The sequence below is a fragment of the Mustela lutreola genome, chromosome 15 (genome assembly GCF_030435805.1).
Source record: "Mustela lutreola isolate mMusLut2 chromosome 15, mMusLut2.pri, whole genome shotgun sequence".
Lineage (NCBI taxonomy): Eukaryota > Metazoa > Chordata > Mammalia > Carnivora > Mustelidae > Mustela > Mustela lutreola.
In genome coordinates this window covers 60232736-60238819 of record NC_081304.1, presented here as the reverse complement: position 1 = coordinate 60238819, position 6084 = coordinate 60232736, and positions in this window count along the sequence as shown.

Sequence of the window (6084 nt, the reverse complement as noted above, 5' to 3'; positions counted from 1 at the left end):
GCATCCAGGGCCGAGAAAAAACTTTGTTCAGATCTAACTTTTGAAAAGGGGGCTTTTAAAGGTGGCATCAGTCAAAGCATTTTGATTGGATTTGCAACAGAAAGTTTTTCTCTTTCAGTAACACCAAGAAAGCTCGAATGCGGGAGGACCAGGGTCACGAAGCAGGAGGATGTGGGACAGGAGGTGAGGGCAGCGTTTCTACCCCAAGGGAAATAAAGCCCCTCAGGAGAAGACAGCAGCCTCACAGAGATCAAGCCAGGGAGATGTGGGTGACTCCCCGAGCCCCTGGAGAAGGCCGGTGGGGGTGAGGGTGGGGGTCTTGCGTCTTGGGTCTGTTTCCCACCTGGAGCCCCGGTGGCCACGTGGAGGAGTGGGAATGACGTGCACGGGATAGAAGCAGCCGCAAGAGCCTTGCCTCCTCCTCCTCCCATCTCCAAGTGTCTTGGACCTGTCCCAAACCGGCCCCGGAACCTTGTGGGTGGCTTCAGCAGCGCCTGCTCCACAGGGTGGGGTCTGGCCACGGGGGACGCCAGGGGCAGGTGCAAGGGTGCGCCCGAAGAGCAAGGTGCCTGCGAGGAGTGGACAGGCCAGCCACCGTCCCCACGGAGGGAGACAGGACGGGAGGGGCAGAGGCGAGAATGTTCACCCAGAAGTAACAGAAAAGGAAGATGCTTTGAATGAAAACTTCACGTAAAAAGTTACTCTGCATCAAAAGTCGCTACGACGGTGGCTCAGTCAGTGAAGCGTCTGCCTCAGGTCATGATCTCCAGGTCCTGGGATCGAGCCCCGCCTCGGGCTCCCTGCTTAGCGGGGAGCCTGCTTCTCCCTCCTCCTCTACCTGCCGCTCCCCTGTTTGTGCTCCCTCTCTCTCTGTGTCAAATAAATAAATAAAATCTTTTTAACATTTGTAAAAAGTCGGTGCAGTAAGTTACTTTGAATCAAAAGTTGGTTTGTTTCAGCCCAAGAGCCGGTGAAGCTTAGTTTAAAAAAAAAAAAATGAACAAAGTTCTGCCCTTTTGTGGGTGGTGGTGAGTCTCCTGCCCGCTGTGAGGTCTACTCAGAAAAGAAGAGATTCACGCCACCAATGAGTAGGGAGAGACCCTCGGCCTCAGCCGTGCTCCAGCACGCACAGATCCACACAGCCGTGACACAGCTCAGACGGGAGCTGGTTTAAAACCTAATACTCGTGTCAGAAAGGTAAAGAAGCCGGCCTCTGCCAGAGCAAGAGGGACGCCCACGTGATGAGAATTAAAAGAATTACAGTGAGCACACTTTGGGTGCAGTGGTTAGGAATTCATCCTTAGGACACAATCCAGGGCTCACAGGAAGTTCTGCAAATAGGATTGCTTATTAGAGTTTTTACAATGATTCCGCAAAACCGGTAAAAAAAATACCCAACAATGTAGAACTGTACGTACGTGCGCGCGTGCGCACACACACACACACACACACAAAATATGCTACATTAAGAAATGTTTCATGAGGGGCTGCCTGGGTGGCTCAGTGGGTTAAAGCTTCTGCCTTCGGCTCAGGTCATGATCCCAGGGTCCTGGGATCCAGCCCCACATCGGGCTCTCTGTTCAGCAGGGAGCCTGCTTCCTCCTCTCTCTCTCTGTCTGCCTCTCTGCCTACTTGTGATCTCTGTCTGTCAAATAAATAAATAAAATCTTAAAAAAAAAAACAGGTTTATTGATTCCCAATCATTATATGCATACCTAACATTCATGTATTTAACAGTGGAAGGAATGACTGCAATGTTCATGGAAGTTTGGGGTAAAGGCACGATTACTCTGATGGTATTCTTTTTCTTGACCATTTTTCTGGTTTTCCTGCCGTAAACACGCATTATTTGTAATTTTGTGGAATGGCCTCCTTTAAAGACCGTGGGCCGAGGGCACCCAGTGGGGAGTCTTCTCCCCGCCACCCCCCAGGCTTGTGCGTGCCTGCTCTCTCTCTCAAATAAATGCATAAAATCTTTTTTTAAAGATTCACTGGAGGTGAATGAGACACATGTCATTATTATCCTGACTCTACTCCGCTTTCTTCAGCCTTCTTGCAAAGGGACTAAGAATTGAATGGGAAGAAGAAGAAGGAAAAAAGCTAAAGATTAGGGAGGAGTCAAGATGGCGGAGAAGTAGCAAGCTGAGACTGCTTCAGCTAGCCGGAGATCAGCTAGATAGCTTATCTAAAGATTGCAAACACCTGAAAATCCATCGGCAGATCGAAGAGAAGAAGAACAGCAATTCTGGAAACAGAAAAACAACCACTTTCTGAAAGGTAGGACCGGAGGAAAAGTGAATCCAAAGCGACGGGAAGATAGACCCCGGGGGGAGGGGCCGGCTCCCGGCAAGTGGCGGAGCAACCGCGCACAAAATCAGGACTTTTAAAAGTCTGTTCTGCTGAGGGACATCGCTCCAGAGGCTAAACCGGGGCGAAGCCCACGCGGGGTCAGCGTGGCCTCAGGTCCCGCAGGGTCACAGAAGGATCGTGGGTGTCTGAGTGTCACAGAGCTTGCGGCTATTGGAACGGGAAAGCCGGCTACAGAGACAGAGCCGACAGTAAGCTCACAGCTCGGTGTTACCTTGAACCGGTCGCAGGCTCGGTGAGCTCGGAGCGCGGCCGGAGGTCAGGCAGACGGGAGTAACTGGGCGCTGTTCTCTGAAGGCGCACTGAGGAGTGGGGCCCTGGGCTCTCGGCTCCTCCGGGCCGGAGACCAGGAGGCCGCCATTTGTATTCCCGTCCCCCGGAACTCTACGGAAAGCGCTCAGGGAACAAAAGCTCCTGAAAGCAAACCCGAGCGGATTACTCACCCCGGCCCCGGGTAAGGGCGGTGTAATTCCGCCTGGGGCAAAGACACTTGAGAATCACTACAACAGGCCCCTCCCCCAGAAGATCAAAAAGAAATCCAGCCGAGACCAAGTTCACCTACCAAGGAGAGCGGTTTCAATACCAAGGAGAGCAGCAGAATTCCAGAGGAGGAGAAAGCCAAGCACGGAACTCATGGCTTTTTTCCTGTGATTTTTTTTTAGTCTTGCAGTTAACTTAATTTTTTCTTTTTCATTTTTTGTTTTTTTTTTTTTTATTCTCGCCTTCGGGTAAAATTTTTTTTTAACTGTTACCTTTTTCTTTTTTAACGATTTTTTACTAGTTTATCTAATATATATATTTTTTCTTTTTTACATTTTTCTTAGGTGTTTTCTTTTTTAAAAAATTTTTTTCTTTTCTTTTTTTTTTTCTTTTTTCTTTTTTTTTCTTTCTTCCTTTTTGAACCTCTTTTTATCCCCTTTCTCCCCACTCACGATTTTGGATCTCTTCTAATTTGGTTAAAGCATATTTTCCTGGGGTTGTTGCCACCCTTTTAGTATTTTACTCGCCCCTTCATTTACTTTTATCTGGACAAAATGACAAGACGTAAAAATTCAACACAAAAAAAAAGAACAAGAGGCAGTACCGAAGGCTAGGGACCTAATCAATACAGACATTGGTAATATGTCAGATCTAGAGTTCAGAATGACAATTCTCAAGGTTCTAGCCGGGCTCGAAAAAGGCATGGAAGATATTAGAGAAACCCTCTCGAGAGATATAAAAGCCCTTTCTGGAGAAATAAAAGAACTAAAATCTAACCAAGTTGAAATCAAAAAAGCTATTAATGAGGTGCAATCAAAAATGGAGGCTCTAACTGCTAGGATAAATGAGGCAGAAGAAAGAATTAGTGATATAGAAGACCAAATGACAGAAAATAAAGAAGCTGAGCAAAAGAGGGACAAACAGCTACTGGACCACGAGGGGAGAATTCGAGAGATAAGTGACACCATAAGACGAAACAACATTAGAATAATTGGGATTCCAGAAGAAGAAGAAAGAGAGAGGGGAGCAGAAGGTATACTGGAGAGAATTATTGGGGAGAATTTCCCCAATATGGCAAAGGGAATGAGCATCAAAATTCAGGAGGTTCAGAGAACGCCCCTCAAAATCAATAAGAATAGGCCAACACCCCGTCACCTAATAGTAAAATTTACAAGTCTCAGTGACAAAGAGAAAATCCTGAAAGCAGCCCGGGAAAAGAAGTCTGTAACATACAATGGTAAAAATATTAGATTGGCAGCTGACCTATCCACAGAGACCTGGCAGGCCAGAAAGAGCTGGCATGATATTTTCAGAGCACTAAACGAGAAAAACATGCAGCCAAGAATACTATATCCAGCTAGGCTATCATTGAAAATAGAAGGAGAGATTAAAAGCTTCCAGGACAAACAAAAACTGAAAGAATTTGCAAATACCAAACCAGCTCTACAGGAAATATTGAAAGGGGTCCTCTAAGCAAAGAGAGAGCCTACAAGTGGTAGATCAGAAAGGAACAGAGACCATACAGTCACCTTACAGGCAATACAATGGCACTAAATTCATATCTCTCAATAGTTACCCTGAATGTGAATGGGCTAAATGCCCCTGTCAAAAGACACAGGGTATCAGAATGGATAAAAAAACAAAACCCATCTATATGTTGCCTCCAAGAAACTCATTTTAAGCCCGAAGACACCTCCAGATTTAAAGTGAGGGGGTGGAAAAGAATTTACCATGCTAATGGACATCAGAAGAAAGCAGGAGTGGCAATCCTTATATCAGATCAATTAGATTTTAAGCCAAAGACTATAATAAGAGATGAGGAAGGACACTATATCATACTCAAAGGGTCTGTCCAACAAGAAGATCTAACAATTTTCAATATCTATGCCCCCAACGTGGGAGCAGCCAACTATGTAAACCAATTAATAACAAAATCAAAGAAACACATCAACAATAATACAATAATAGTAGGGGACTTTAACACTCCCCTCACTGAAATGGACAGGTCATCCAAGCAAAAGATCAGCAAGGAAATAAAGGCCTTAAACGACACACTGGACCAGATGGACATCACAGATATATTCAGAATATTTCATCCCAAAGCAACAGAATACACATTCTTCTCTAGTGCACATGGAACATTCTCCAGAATAGATCACATCCTCGGTCCTAAATCAGGACTCAACCGGTATCAAAAGATTGGGATCATTCCCTGCATATTTTCAGACCACAATGCTCTAAAGCTAGAACTCAACCACAAAAGGAAGTTTGGAAAGAACCCAAATACATGGAGACTAAACAGTATCCTTCTAAAGAATGAATGGGTCAACCGGGAAATTAAAGAAGAATTGAAAAAAATCATGGAAACAAATGATAATGAAAATACAACGGTTCAAAATCTGTGGGACACAACAAAGGCAGTCCTGAGAGGAAAATATATAGCGGTACAAGCCTTTCTCAAGAAACAAGAAAAGTCTCAGGTACACAACCTAACCCTACACCTAAAGGAGCTGGAGAAAGAACAAGAAAGAAACCCTAAGCCCAGCAGGAGAAGAGAAATCATAAAGATCAGAGCAGAAATCAATGAAATAGAAACCAAAAAAACAATAGAACAAATCAACGAAACTAGGAGCTGGTTCTTTGAAAGAATTAATAAAATTGATAAACCCCTGGCCCGACTTATCAAAAAGAAAAAAGAAAGGACCCAAATAAATAAAATCATGAATGAAAGAGGAGAGATCACAACTAACACCAAAGAAATACAAACTATTATAAGAACATACTATGAGCAACTCTACGGCAATAAATTTGACAATCTGGAAGAAATGGATGCATTCCTAGAAACATATAAACTACCACAACTGAACCAGGAAGAAATAGAAAGCCTGAACAGACCCATAACCAGTAAGGAGATTGAAACAGTCATTAAAAATCTCCAAACAAACAAAAGCCCAGGGCCAGACGGCTTTCCGGGGGAATTCTACCAAACATTTAAAGAAGAACTAATTCCTATTCTCCTGAAACTGTTCCAAAAAATAGAAATGGAAGGAAAACTTCCAAACTCATTTTATGAGGCCAGCATCACCTTGATCCCAAAACCAGACAAGGATCCCACCAAAAAAGAGAGCTATAGACCGATATCCTTGATGAACACAGATGCGAAAATACTCAACAAAATACTAGCCAATAGGATTCAACAGTACATTAAAAAGATTATTCACCACGACCAAGTGGGAT